Source organism: Notamacropus eugenii, chromosome 2 (genome assembly GCF_028372415.1).
Source record: "Notamacropus eugenii isolate mMacEug1 chromosome 2, mMacEug1.pri_v2, whole genome shotgun sequence".
NCBI classification, from domain to species: Eukaryota; Metazoa; Chordata; class Mammalia; order Diprotodontia; family Macropodidae; genus Notamacropus; species Notamacropus eugenii.
Genome location: NC_092873.1, coordinates 356,145,475 through 356,160,388, shown reverse-complemented (window position 1 = coordinate 356,160,388; position 14,914 = coordinate 356,145,475). Strand labels below are relative to the sequence as shown.

General features: G+C 39.9%; 1 long non-coding RNA gene and 1 pseudogene across 2 annotated transcripts in view; one reads left to right on the top strand and one right to left on the bottom strand.

Moving 5' to 3' along the window:
* Positions 1 to 12,818: 12,818 nt before the first annotated feature.
* On the top strand, positions 12,819 to 14,650 carry LOC140528487 (endogenous retroviral envelope protein HEMO-like; annotated as a pseudogene).
* The window catches only part of LOC140528488 (uncharacterized), a 100,051-nt gene continuing 98,136 nt past the window's right edge, over positions 13,000 to 14,914 (bottom strand). For both annotated transcript variants that reach the window (XR_011975204.1, XR_011975203.1), the window contains 2 exons: positions 14,290 to 14,525; positions 13,000 to 13,163 (listed from right to left, as the gene is read on the bottom strand). This is a non-coding gene — a long non-coding RNA (uncharacterized lncRNA). The remainder of the gene's footprint in view (positions 13,164 to 14,289; positions 14,526 to 14,914) is intronic.

Genomic DNA, 14,914 nt, shown 5'->3' with positions numbered 1-14,914 from the left:
TAGACAACCGACTTTGTTTATTGATTCTTTTTCTACCCTCAGCTTCTGGTGCCCCATGACTGGAGTTTCTTCTTGGGATTATGGAATGGGACTCCATATACACCCTGAAGTTAGGAAAAGGTATTTAGTATTTGACCCAAATCAGCCCAGCCCATAGATAATGCTGGGAATGGACCTCATGCCAACAGCACCCACTATGGATCCCCAGCTTCTTTGTGGAGTAGGACTCTGTTGTAGGTGAGGGAAAGGGAGTTGAAGAGGGAGCTGTTGACCCTCCTTCTGCAAATGTACTTGGAAGTGGGAAAGGGACATTTCATTGCTGCTCTTAAAATTGTCTTAGACCTCATCTCTACAGGGAGAACCTGTGACTGCATTGGAAGTGGGGGGTGGAGGGAGTGAAGTACCTTTGTAGACTCGGTGATGTATGAAAAGGGGGCTGGAAACACTGGGGAAAGGGGAAGGGGAGGGAGAGTGGTTAACTACTGCCAGGTGACAAATGGAGAAGGAAGATTGGGAGGCTTATGGAAACAGTACTGTTCATCTATTTTTCTAAAGAGAAAGCGAGACTGTTTAAAATGAAGCCTGTCTGGTAATGAGGCTCATTCTCTAATCTCATAACCACATTACATTACCCTCCTCTGGGGATGGATTGAGCCAGGGAGCACAATTTGTCAGCCACTCTCTAGGCCTGCAAGGCAACTCCAGGAGAGGAATGATCCTAACACACAAAGCCCCTCCACTAGAGAACTGACTTTGCTGTAACAACATTAAATATTAAAAGAGGCTGAAGTACATGTATCTGTGTGCATGTGTTATGTGTACACGTGTGTTGATATATGTTAGGGAAAAGTGGGAGAGAAGGTGGCACCGGGCATGCCTCTGTATATGTGGGTACACATAGACTTCCACCTCTTTCTGGGAGACCGTCAGTGCGTGTGCACATGCGTTTGCTCAGATGCTTGTGTTCATACTTTTATGCGCACTCACTAATCGAATTATAGATCAAGTTACAGATGGCATAGAAGATGGCATCTCTCAATGGGAAGAATGTCCTGGAGCAGGCATGAAGAAGGCAGTCACCCAAACCACACAAACACCACACTTCATCTTCAAAGAATGAGCCTGGGCCTCCAAATATTTGCAAAGAAAATAAACGTCTCAACCTTATTCATTCTTTCCCCTACACACACATCCCCAACCCATAGGCTTTAGGAGCTCAAGGTCCTGACTTTGCCTTAGGGCTGCCTGTAGCCCAAAACACCCATTCAGTTACTGTGGGATTGGGGTGACCCAGTGACAAGTGAAAGTCCCCACAGAACAGATCCAGCCTCCACCCCCTCTTCCTTTCTCACTCACTTATCATCTCCCATTCTGATTCACCCACCTTCCTTCCCCATGCTTTATTTACGTCAAGCCAACCCTCCTGTTTTCCCTTCTACCCAAGCACAGAAGCTAGAACGTTTTTAGTTTCTGTTCCCCACCTGGAAAATGAACACACACATTTCTACCCCCTTTTAAGGAGTACAAAACACTGTGCTCATAGCAGCCCTGAGAACAGAGGAAGCATGGCATGGTGGAGTCAAGCCCTGATCCTGTGGTCAAGAAACCTGCCTGAATCCCACCCAGTTTTAGTACTTAATCTCTCTGGGCCTCAGTTTCCTCATCTTCAAAATGAAGTGGTTGTATCTTCTCCCTCTCACTACTCTAAATCCTGTGAGGCAGAGCATGTAAACATTATTATTGTCATTCTTACATATGAAAAAGCTAAGGTCAGACGAGTGACTTACCCACAGCAACCCTTTAAGGCAGGGCTTCTCTACCTGTTTTGTGTATTATGGACCCTGGTGGTAGTCTGGTGATGCCTATGGACCCCTTCTCGGAATAAGGTTTTTAAACGCGTAAAGTACATAAAATTGCAAAGGAAACCAATTATATTGAAATACAGTGATAAAATATTTTTTAAAGCAAGTTCATAGACTCCAAGCTAAGAAACCCTCACATAAAGGTTTATTTTGTGTATATACATATATATATAATATATCTACACATACACACAAATGTACACATATGTATATACATAAAATATATATGTATGTATGTGTGTATTATGTATGTGTATATGTGTGTTTGTATGTATCACCCCTGGAAGGTAGATGCTGTTATTAAACATTTCACAGATGAGGAAACTGAGGCAGAGGCAAAATGGCTTGCCCATGGTCATATACCTAGACAGGATTCAAATTCAGGTCTTTCTCCCTCCAAGTTCAACACTCTCTCCATGACACCCTCTAACTGCCCCTTATTAAGTGATAGATGCTAGCAAATGGTAGACACATTCTGTGTCTCCCCACTCCCCACTCTTCCCCCAAACGTTAGAGTCCAAGTCCCCCTTGGACTCTAAATCTGTCCAGAACTGTAAATCTGTCCAGCCTTTGAAGAAGCTAAAAAAATTCCCTGAGGTTAGGATAGAGTCAAACAAAAAAGAAACCGAGTGAAACCATCTCTCAGGTCATGATCTCTTTATACCCCTCCCCAAACATGCATGTACACACAAACACACAAAAACCTCTTATTCAGTTGTTTCAGTTATGTCTTACCCTTCATGACCCCATTTGGTTTTTCCTTGGCAGCAATACTGGAATGATTTGTCATTTCCTTCTCCAGCTCATTTGACAGACGAGGAAACTGAGGTAAATACAGTTAAGTGACCTGCCCTGGGTCACACAGCTAGTATGGGGCTGGATTTGAACTCAAATCTTCCTGACTCCAGGCCTGACTCTCTATCCACTGCTCCATCTAACTGCCTATCATATTCTATAACTAATGCAATCAAGTCTGAGGGGCTCTTCCATATGATAGCAATGCTCATGCTGAGTTCTCTCACCCTACCTGGGCCTGGGAAGGTCTATCCTTCCTTGTGATGATCTTCAAGAAGGTCGTCATCTGTTTCATAACCTGGCCATAATCTGGCCAGTCACTTCATCCAGCTTGATGTATTCTCCTGTTGGCCCAGATTCAAAGAGAATCTAAGTGGGGGGGATTAAAGGAAACCAAGGAAGAGAACTCCTTCAACATCCATGTCTTTGTGCAGGTAAGGGCATGGCTTGAATTCACACTCTTAGTGGTGGTAATCCAAGAAGAGAGTAGTTTCAGAAAATTCCCCCAGCTAATAGTAAGGGTCTCAGGAACTCCCAAGGTACATATTCCCAAAAGATCAACCTTTCATGATCACTGTCCAGTCACCTGTGCTCAAGGAAAGAAATATAAAGTAGAAGAGGCAGATGAATACCATGTGTGAGAAGCTACAATAGCTGTTGGGTAAAGGGAAGGGGAAGGAATTCCTCCCCCATCATAAGATGTCAAAAAGACATAGAGCCCCAACAGAGCCCCCTATAGAGTCCCCAGATACTCAGTAGGTAGGAAAACAAAGAAGGCCATATCACCTGAAGTAGCCAAGAGAATTTCAGTTCAGCTCCACCCATGAGTGGTGGGATGGCTCCCACAGACCTATCCCCATGCAGGCTCTATGGCATGTCCTATAATTCAACTTCCACTACAAAAGAAACAGAGAACTATCTATAAGGAGTAAGAGAAAGGCAAAGGATAAAGCTTCTCAGCAGCATCCTGGAGGACCCTTTCCCAGCTCCTTTATCACCAGTCCCTAGAAGGGACTGAGAATAGTTTCAGAGAGAAGGCTAGATTGAATCAGAAAAATGGAACTTAGAATAATGGAGAATGGGTCCAATCACTGTCAGTCTCTCTGAAACAGTAACCCAGTTGTTCATCTTCACACCTTGAGAGGAACAGACCTTGCCCCCTCTGCAGATCTGAGAGAACGGAAAACAGACAGGAAGTGTTGGAAGAAAGGCATGCCGATGAAGATGGGAAAGAATTGATAATCCAATCATAATTTCACCAAGGACACTATAAAAATAAGCAAAGTCATTGACAGAGACCAAAAAAAAGATATCAAAAGAATATAAATTATTCTTTCTCTTAAAGAGTATCTCAAATCAACCCCAAAGTGTGTGGAGAGGTGAGACAAAGATGTTTCTGGGAACTCCATCGTGGAGTTTGGTCCCTACTAGAAACCAGCTTTACAAAACAATGATGAATATTCCATACCAGTTATGTAGAGAAGAAGAAATTTTGCAGTAACTTGCATCAAGTTTGTAAAGACCATATTCCTTCCAAAGCTTAATCGACTGTCACCTCTGATCCAGGTGTAGACCTATCTCTCTCTCCTGAAGGGGAAGGTGAGGAAGGGTTCAAAGAATGCCTCTCCACACTTCAGATTCTAAGAGACAATGAAGTGCTCCTAAAGGGTATAGTGCATATTCTGAAACTCTTCTCCTTACTCATACCTACTCATACCAGCAGCCTAAATACTCCAAACACTGTCCTTTAAAGGTTCTAAGGACCCTAAGGATCTTGTGGGGTATATTTATAATACTATAGCTCATGAGCCCCCATCAGTGCGCTTTTTGCCCATAATCATTTTTATCAATTAATCATCCAGGATTCATTAGCTTTTAGAAAAGGATATTTATTAAGGTGCTATAGTAAGATCAATTGTTAGAAAACACCCACCCAAATCTGGGACACATTCTACCCCAAGTATGCAAAGTCCAAAGAAAAATAGGCTCAAACTTAGACTACACAAGGTGGCAAAAGGAAGTAATTCACATTTCCTGGGTGCTAGAAGTCCTTTTCACCCCTTCATGGAGTGCTCAAGAAGTTCCCTGTAAGCACAGTATACTCCTTGAAAAATCCTTGAAGCTCCTTTTCCTCAGTGTGTCTAGTTGGGCCTTGTCTCATCATGCAAAAAATACTTTCAAGGGTTCCAGGAAGCTCCTGGGATGCTGATGGAAAATCCAATATCTTTTGGACTTTTTAAAGTTCATAGAGTCCTCCTCTAGTCAAGGGAGGAGAGAGGAGACTGAAGATCATTCCCTCCTCCACAAGTGATTTACCTTTCTGGGGCTCGGCTGGAATGATTTTCTCCTCTCCACTGACAGATATAGCACAAATGGGAACTATCTCACTTCCCCACAGGGCACAACTGAGTCTTCTCAAACAATCCAAATATACCTCCTGTCACATAGAGTTGAAATGTTTTAGACTGATTGATGATTGATCAAATAAGGGGACACTCTCCAGGTTAAGTTGATTATTTTCTGGAGGGGTGGGTAACTGATTCAATTGACTTCCACCCTTACAAAGAAAACAGTAATAAACTTTCAATGGGGGAGGAGGAAGAGATCTAAAGAAAAGACTTGTCCCTTGTCAGGATGTTGCCGAGTAGGAGAGTGTTACACAAAGCAGAAAGGGAAGGAAAAAATAAGTCGTACACTTAGAACTTAAAACTAGGTCTGATGCTCCTTCTAAATGGAAGAGAGCTAGGTGCTCTGAGAAGGCAGTTGTCTTGACTTGACTCCCAAAGAATCATATCATATAACCACAGGAGCTATCAGAAAGGTGATCTTCTAGTAACATCAAAAGAAGACTCCAAAAGGGGTAGTCGATGATTCCCCGCTTAAGGATACTGAGACAGCTTTTTGTGAATTTGATAATAAAAATAGAAATCTATCATCCTTGAGCAAGTATCTAAGGCAGGTGGGGATCCTGGGACCTCAAGGCCACATGTGACTTTCTAAGTCCTTCGGTGCAGCCATTTGACTGAGTCCAAGTTTCTACAGAACAAATGTTTTTATTAAGGGGACTTGTTCTGTGAAGTTTGGATTCAAAGGGCTGCACTTGAGGACTTAGAGGGTCACATATGATCTTGAGGTCGCAAGTTCCCCACCCCTGATCTAAGGTATAATGGAGAATCTTCTGTTATTGTTTAGTCGTTCAGTTGCATCCAACTCTTCATGACCCCATGGACCAAAACATACGAATACTGTCTATGGGATTTTCTTGGCAAAGATGCTATTTCCTTTTCCTTTTCCAGGTAACAGAAAACTTCCTAAGATTTATCAGAACAAATGACCATTATCCACTTGTGACTCACATCAGCTCAAATGATTCTGCATGAAGGAACCTAAAAATCATTGTCAACGATTATAAGGTTTTGGTCAAGAAAATGGAGATCATAGGGGCATAGGTTTTATTTTCTTGACTGTTACTCATTGAAGACAAGGGATATGGAAGAAAAATTGATTTAGGAAGTGAAAACTTTCTAAGAAGATGGTATCTGAGAATGGGGTTTGGACTTCTGGACTATGACTTAAAATATAGGGATGACAGATTTCTGGCCAGAGATTAAAAACAATAGCCAAAGGCCTGTAAGAATATTTTTGTCCAGTGTCTTAAAAAATACAGTCAAGAAAGCATTAAGCTAAAAAGGATGGGGATGGGAGAAAAAAGCCAAGGTATATCCCCCAAGCTAGATACCACAAAGAGTAACTATAATTAAGGAAGAAGAATAACAGCTGAGACATACAGAAATACATAGGAGATTGGGAGATAAAACCCAAGAAAGGAGACAGTAGTTTAGTCTCAAATGACTATATACAGATGCTCAAAGTTTAGGTACAAACAAGAGACACTAATAGTCTGAATGTAAGGAAGAAAGTTTGTCCCTGTAAACATCACTGGGAGATGTTGGGATAAAAGCTGTGACTCTCTATGTTTTAATAAGATATATTCTTATAGGAAATTCAGAAATATAAGCAGAAAAGATGATAGAATGCATTTGGGTGAAGGTCAATGGAAAAAGAAACTGAAAAGATGTTACAATCAAAATATACTACAGACCACTAAAGCAGAAGCAGAAGAGAGATGAAACATTTGGGAGGTCATCACACACCTGGTACAAAGGCATGATTTAATAGTGATGGGAAACTTCAATCATTCAGACATCTACTGGAGCTTTTCTCTTCCAAAAGCAAAGTAGCTAATAACATCTTGACTTACTTTCACGATAATGTTATCTTTCAAATGGCAGAGGAATCAAGAAGGGGAAATTCCATTTTGAATTTGATTCTCACAAACAGAGAAGAATGAGTTTTGGGGATTAACATGATGAAAACCCTAGGGCAGAGGGAGCACTCCCTACTAGAATTTATGATAGAGAATGAGAAGAAATCTAAGCATAGTATGACCTACATCTCAGATTTTTGGAAAGTAGATTTCAAAGATAATTATCCTATTGACTAAAACTGTAAAGGGAAAATTAGACCAAAAGAACTAGGAGATGGTCAAGAATAAAATTCTGAAGATCCAAAGGGAAATGACTCCAATGAGGAGGAAAAATGAGATCTGTCTGATGTGCATGAATACGGAGTTAAACCAACCAACCTAGATTATTAAAAGAAATATAGAGAAGATGGAGGGGCATCTAGGTGGTACAGTGGATAGCACATTAGGCTTGGAATCTGGAAGACTCATCTTTATGAGTTCAAATCCAGACTTAGATACTTACTAGCTATTTGACCCTGGGCAAGTCACATAACTCATTTAATCTCATCTGCTTCAGTTCCCATCCTGTCAAATTAGCTGGAGAAGGAAAAGGTAAATCATTCCAGTAACTTTGCCAAGAAAACCCCCAAAATGGGGTCACAAAGAGTTGGACATGACTGAATAATAAGAGAAGGTAGAAGCAAAGTCAAGAAAAAGCACATAAGTATAAGGGCTTTACGTAATCTTTTTTAAAAGAACTTTATATGGTCCTTTAAAAATAGTACAAAATGCTAGAGCTAAGCACTAAATGACACTAGTATATGAAAGATAACAATTCACTATGTTGGAAGAAAAAAAGAGAAAGAAAATACAGGAACTCTGCTCGGAGTGGAGGGAACAATAATAACTGGTAGCAGAGAGAAGGCAGAGAGGCTCAACTTTTATTTCACTTCTGTTTACTCCAGGAGAATAACCTTAGCCCTGAGAACAAAAATGTCTATGTCAATGAGTTGACACCCAAGATAAGTAAGGAAATAGAGAGAGAACATCCAGTTTCTCTTCAGAAATTCAACATAGAAATTACAATATGGTAGTAAGAAGTTTTATTAAAGTGATAGGAAAGATAACTGAGCAGAAGTTTGTGCATCTAATGGAATGGGGATGGGTAAGGGTGAGGGAATGGTGAGGGAAGATCCCATAATGCCCCTTGCAAAGTGGGTCTTCATTATGAGGACCTCCCGGCATCATAGGTTGCTAAATGTTAAGCCTCTCTGAGATAAGCCAGGAAAGTACTTATTACATGAAATTTTTCAGAGTTCTTTGTCTGAGAACCAGGTCATCAACTGGGTCTTGCCCAACAGGTTTAATTCAACTTTAGTGCAGGGGTGGGGAACCTTCAGCCTGGAGGCCACATGTGACCTTCTAGGTCCTTGAGTGCAGCCTTTTGACTGAGTTCTAGTTTTTACAGAACAAATGCTTTTATTAAGTGGATTTGTTTGGTGAAGTTTGGATTCAGTCAAAGGGCTGCACTTGAGGACATTGAGGGCCACATGTGGCCTTGAGGCCGCAGGTTCCCTACCCTTGGTTCAGTGCTTTGGGAGTTATCCAAAACAAATGGATACATAAGAGGATTCTAGTGGCTGAGCTCTCGAAAAGTCTGAAACTGAGAAAAATCTTTTGTTCAATCTATATTTACATAAACTCTTCAGCAAAATTCCCTGTTGGCTATAAACCCTAAATATGAATAATTAAATTCCCCAGTGAAAAGAAAGATAATGAAGATTTTTAAAAATTCAATGATATGCTGCATACAAAAACACATTTTAAATATAAAGACATACAGAAAATGAAGGAAATGAAAAAAATCCATTATGATTCACACGACTAAAAAACCAGGAGTTGTAATCATGAACGTAAGGCTGGCTATGTCAAGTAAAAAACAGGGAAACTATATTGTGCGCAAAAAAATGAAATAGCCACGTGGCACAGTGAATAGAGCACTGAATCTGAAGTTAGAAAGACCTAAGTTCAAATGTGACCTCATTTGTTTACTATCTATGTGACCCTGAGCAAGTCATTTGACCTCTGTTTGCCTCAGTTTCCTCAACTATAAAATGGGGATAATAATGGCACCTACCTCCCAGCTTTATTGTAGGGATGAACTGAGATAATAATTGTAAAGCAAGTTAGAGCTATATAAATGTTAATGAGAAAAAAGTACAAATGAAGATGGCATAGTATTACCAGACTTCGAACCATATTATAAAGCAATAGTTATAAAAAATTGTTTGGTATTTAATTCTTTAAAAAGTAGATCAGTGAAACCAATTACGTAAGCTAGAAATAGAAACAGTCAGGAACAGTAGACTGTGTTTGGTGAACCTATAAATGCAAATTGCTCTAGAAAAGGCTCCTTTTTTAACAAGAAGTACTGGGGAAAAACAGAAAGTAGTTTGTCAAAAATTGGGTTTAGAACAATATCTTACAACATCTGCCACAATAAACTTAAATGAGTACATGTGCTAAATATAAAAGGTCACACAATAAAAAAAAAAATAAAAGAGAATGAGATTACATACCTTTCTTGACTATGGATAGGGAGAGAATACTTAACTAAACAAGGAATAGGGGAGATGACAAAAGTAAATCAAATATTTGACTACATCAAATTTAAAGCTTTTGCACAAGCAAAATTAATGAGGACATAATTAGAAGAGAAACTGTAGAATAGGAAAATGTTTACATAAAATATTGTCATTAAAAATTTGATATATAAGGAACTGATAGAGATATTTAACATCAAGGGCTATTTCCCAATAGATAAGCAATCAAAAAATAGTTTTCAAAAGAATTGCAAACTACAAATGGCCACACAAAACTATGTTCCAAATCAATCAATCAACAAACATTCATTAAGCAACCACTATAGGCCAAGCACTATCCTAAGCATTGAGGATGCAAAGACAGTAAAGGAAGTCTCTGCACTGGAGGAGTTTAAATTCTATAGGAAAAGACAACATGTACATGTAAGTGTAACTCCACTCCATTAGCAGGGGCTGTTTAAGTACATGCAAAATAAATCAAAATAACTTTAGGGGAAAACACTAGTAGCTGGGGTCAGGGGAGAAGGAAAGACCTTTTTAGGAAGTGGTATTTGAGCTCATCTTTGAAAGAAATGAGGGATTCTAAGAGGAAGAGGTGAGGAGAGAGTGCATTTTGGGTGTGGGCAAAGACATGTGATCAACAAAAAAGACTGTTGGATGTGACCACAGAGTTTGTGAATGGAAATAAGTCCCCAAAAATAAAATAAAGCTGAATTGTAAAGGTCTTTAAATGCTAAGGAGAAGAATTTGTATTTGATCCTAGAAGCAATAGGAAGCCTCTTTAAAAGAAATTACTTAGCAGAAGTGTGACATGGTCAGACCTGGGCCTTAGGAATATTGCTTTGGTGCTTATGTGGAACTTGGATTTCAGAGAGGAAAAAATTGAGGCAGGAAGCTCAATCAGGCATCAGGTGAGAGGTAATGAGGGCCTCAACTAGGGTGTAGGCCATGGGAGTGGAGAAAAGGAGATAGATTTGAAACAAAGCCTGGTGGTAGTATTAGATTAACAAGGCTTGGGAACTGATTATATATGTTGGGTAAGGAAGAATGAGAAGTTGAGGTTTGACTCTGAGGCTGAGAAATAAAAATTAAAACAACTCTAAGTTTTCACTTCATATTTCATAAACTGAAGAAGATGACAAAAATGGGATTAGAAGTGGTACAACTTTTGCTTGAATTCTCTAGTGAAGTACCTCTCCAAGGGTTGATATATGTGTGTGTGTGTATACATACACATATACATATACATACATATACATATGTACATATATACAATAAAATTTTATTTTATTTAAATAAAATAAATAAAATTTATTCTATTTTTTAAAATTTTTTTCTCTCCCCCATTGAAAAAAAGAGAAGGAAAAAAAGTCTTTGTAACAAATACTCATAGTCAAGCACAACAAATTCCCACATCGTCCATGTCTCAAAAATATCTCATTCTGCATCCTGAGTCCATCTTTCTCTGGGGGTAGCATGCTTCATCATCAGTCCTCTGTAATCACGGCTGGCCAACGGATTCATCGGAGTTCTCACTATGCCTCTCTCAAGGCAGCCTAAGATTGTTAGGTTTTTTTTTGGCTAGTCCAAAATATTCCAACCTTGGACTCACTGACTGTGATCTACTTAAAACTTCCAGATCTTTTTTCAGATGAGCTGCTGTTTGGCCATGTCTCTCCACCTTTTACTCATGAAGTTGGCTTTTAGAACCCAAGTATAAGCTTTTATATTAATCTCTGTTAAATTCCATCTCATTAAAGTCAACCCAATGTTCTTTGTGGACTCTATCTCTGTCACCTAGTATTAGCTAAGTATGTTCTCTATTCCTTTATCCAAGACATTGATTAAAATACTGAACAGTACAAAGCCAAGTACAGACTCCTGGGTCCTCCATTAGAGACTTTCTTCCAATCTGATGTGAAATGATTAATGACTCGTCACTGGGTTCAGACCCAAATACATGTAGCTGTAAATCATCTAGCCCACATCTCTCCATCTTTTCTGCAAAAACAGCATGAGAAATTCTGTCAAATTATTTGATGAAATCTAGGTAAATTATATCCACAGCATTCCCCTGATCTACTGCACTGATCTAATAACCCTGTCCTCAAAAAAGAAAAATGAGGGTGGCCTGGTATGTTCTTGGGAAAACTCTGGATTGAGAATCGAACAGCCCAGGCATGGAACCATACACTCATGGAAAGACAGAACTATAGAGAACTAACAACATCATTTTTCAATAAAAGGAAACAGTCCCAGAGAACTAACTAGTCCAGGGTTAAACAGCTGGTATAGCAAAAAAGAGTTCGGCTCAATGTGAGGGAAAAGAAAAATCTATTAATCAGCACTGTCTGTAAGTGGAACAGGCTGCCTTTGAGTAATGAGTTGCCCATACAATAGAGGTCATTAAATAAAGGCAGAATGACCACCTGTCAGAAATGTGTAGAGGAGACTGCTATCCAGGTATGGGTTGGACTCAATGACCTCTGAGATTCCATCCAAGTCTAAGTTTCTATTGATTCTGCTTTTGAATTTAATTTGGGAACATGAGGCAAGTAACTGCCTAAAAGGTGGTGTCAAAACAATGGGAAAGGGATTTAGACTCTGAGCACTTCTGCTGCAGACAAACAATAGAGGTCTCTAGCTCCCTTCAAGGCACAGCTCAAGCTGCCTCCTCCAGGAGGCCTTCCCTGATTCCCCAAGCTGCTAGTGTTCTCTACCTCCTCAAACTGTCATGTAGGTACTTATATTTTTGCATGCCATGTTCCCCCAGTGTTGTATGGCAGAAGCAGCTGGAGGAACTTTTGCGAATTTGGGTGTTGTGGCACTGGCCTCGTCTAGCCAACCTGGGTTCCTGGACAAAAAGGGAAATAGGAATAAAGATGCAAAGCTTCAAGGGATTGAAAGTGAAAAGCACAAGATGACTGGATTGAGCCTAAAACAGAACATTGTCCTAGTATCTGACCCAGAGACCAAATCTATATCAAAATTCACCACTGGAAGTCCTCTGTAGCTCTTTGGTGAGAAAGGACTCTATCAAATTGGACTGACAAGTCACACTGTAGTAATAGCCAAAGGAAAGGTTGTGTGGATACATGCAAGCCAAGTCCATGTCTCTTTTTTATTGGATGCATTGTCATATGGAATTGGGCTACAATAGTCCACTTGAGAATTTAATATAACTCAAAGGTAGATTATATGGAATTATTCCATTCAAATCTGGGATGATGTTGGTTATTTTATTTTCTTAACTGTTAATGCTATTGACACGCTGATCCTGAGGCTAAACACAAGACTAATCAAATCTCATCTATGCCCATAATGAAGCAAGAGATGATGAATATACACCCCATTGCTACAACAGTGATCCTAAGATTTGACCTAACAGGTCATGCCTTTCCACAGAATCTGTCCACAGCACTTATACAAAGGGCCATCACTGCAGAAAACAATGGATTGTTAAGTCTGTCATAAAGTGGGTAACACAGTGGAATAGGTAGATAAGAGCAATTTATTCCAATGCCCATGAAAGCAGCTAAAGCAGGTGCTGTGGAGTACTTAGATTTGGTCAGACATGGGAGATGCCAAGGTCATCCACTGCATCTTGAGCCATCACCAGCCATCTTAACTTTGTCTTGCTACTGGACTTCAATGGCTCTGGAAGAGAGAATGAAACTGATGACTTTATGCAACTCTACCTCACTTAAATCTAATTCACACTCAAGTCAAGGTAGACCCTCACGATGTCATTGGTCCGCTTTGAAAACAAAGAATAAACAGCAGAATGGAAAGTAAGGTCCCCATGATCCCCATGCCAGTACCACTAACCCAGTAGATCAATGAATTCATATATGGAGTATATTCTTCTTCCTCCTATCTTAAATAACTATATCTGTGGGAATATATGGACTGACCCCTCTCCCCTGAATATAAGAAAGGACTGAAATACAAAGTACATGTAAGCCATTCCTTTTATATGGATCAAGTTGCAGGACATCCACAATACTGAATACAACACCAAGGTCAGCATCCATTGTGTAACCAAAACAACAATGGAACATTATACTTGGGTGATGACCCAGAGGAGAGATGTGCCCAGACCATGTGGTTTGACACTGATGATGGCCCATGGGAAGTAGACCCTGGATCAAATAGCAGAGGAAACCTAAAATGTGGGAAGACTTCCCCAAGGACTTTCAAGAGAAAACAGATACTCCAACTCCATCATCTTCCCCCTCAATTATACCTCTGCCAGCTGGAAAAGTGAAACAAAGAACTATCATAATGATATTGTAGATGTATCAGCTGAAGGGGGAGAGACTGTCCACACAAAATTTAATATGGCAAGTTGCCCTAGTGAAGGATTTTTTGTCAACTTCACACTTACAAATCAGATGTTTGAGACTATACCCTGTGGTTACAATGACATCCTTGGCAACATTTGCCGTGTTCGAGGAAAATATTTGAAAATTGATGCCCTTGGTACTTTGAGACAGATATTCTGATAGTACAAGGGAAAGAACAGTGGCCACGAAATTCCACTTGAACCCACTATTCTGATAATAGACTTTCTCTCTCTCTCTCTCTCTCTCTCTCTCTCTCTCTCTCTCTCTCTCTCTCTCTCTCTCTTTCTCTCTCACGCACACACACTTGGACTTTATTTCATGTGTGGTAATTATGTTTATAAGACTTTACCTCCAGGGTGGGGAAGAATGGGCCCCATAATCTATTTAGCCCCTCAACTCAGATACACAAGACCTGAACTTCCACATCTGTCACTAACCTTGGGAGCGTCATTCATCAGGTCCATAAAGGTGTCACTTATCCTTTGGCTAAGAAACCCACAGGATTCCAGGCCTTGTTTCCATGACTTGGGATTTTAGAAACTGAGAAGGCCGCAGTGAATATGTCTTCAGCTATAGAAGGTTTCAACGTCGCCCTTGACACCATTTCCATCCTGTGGCTAGAGGGAGACCCTCCCCATCTCAGGTAGTGACTCAGAGTGGGATGACATTAGATCTGAAACAAGTTCAACAAGGAGTTTGTCCATTTATCAACACCATGCATTGTTTCATGTTGATAAAAATAAGCTAAGTCAAAATGTTACCAAGTCAGAAAACTTAATAAATGCAGACCCTGAATAGTCCAGACTTGCTGAGATTCTAAAGGGATCTCAAAGAGCTTTGGGGGAAATTGTGATGGAGACAATGGACCATATGTCTAGAAAGAGCCCTATGGAGTGACGACATAGGTATCCTTATTAAAAGCTCTGATTAGTTTCTGTTTATTGAAGTATGCTGCCTACTGGCTGTATAATCTCTTCTATAATGCTGTCTTAATGCACAAGATCTACTAGTTTTCTCATTTATAAGATAAAGGATCATAGGATTTGGAACCAAGAGAGATAT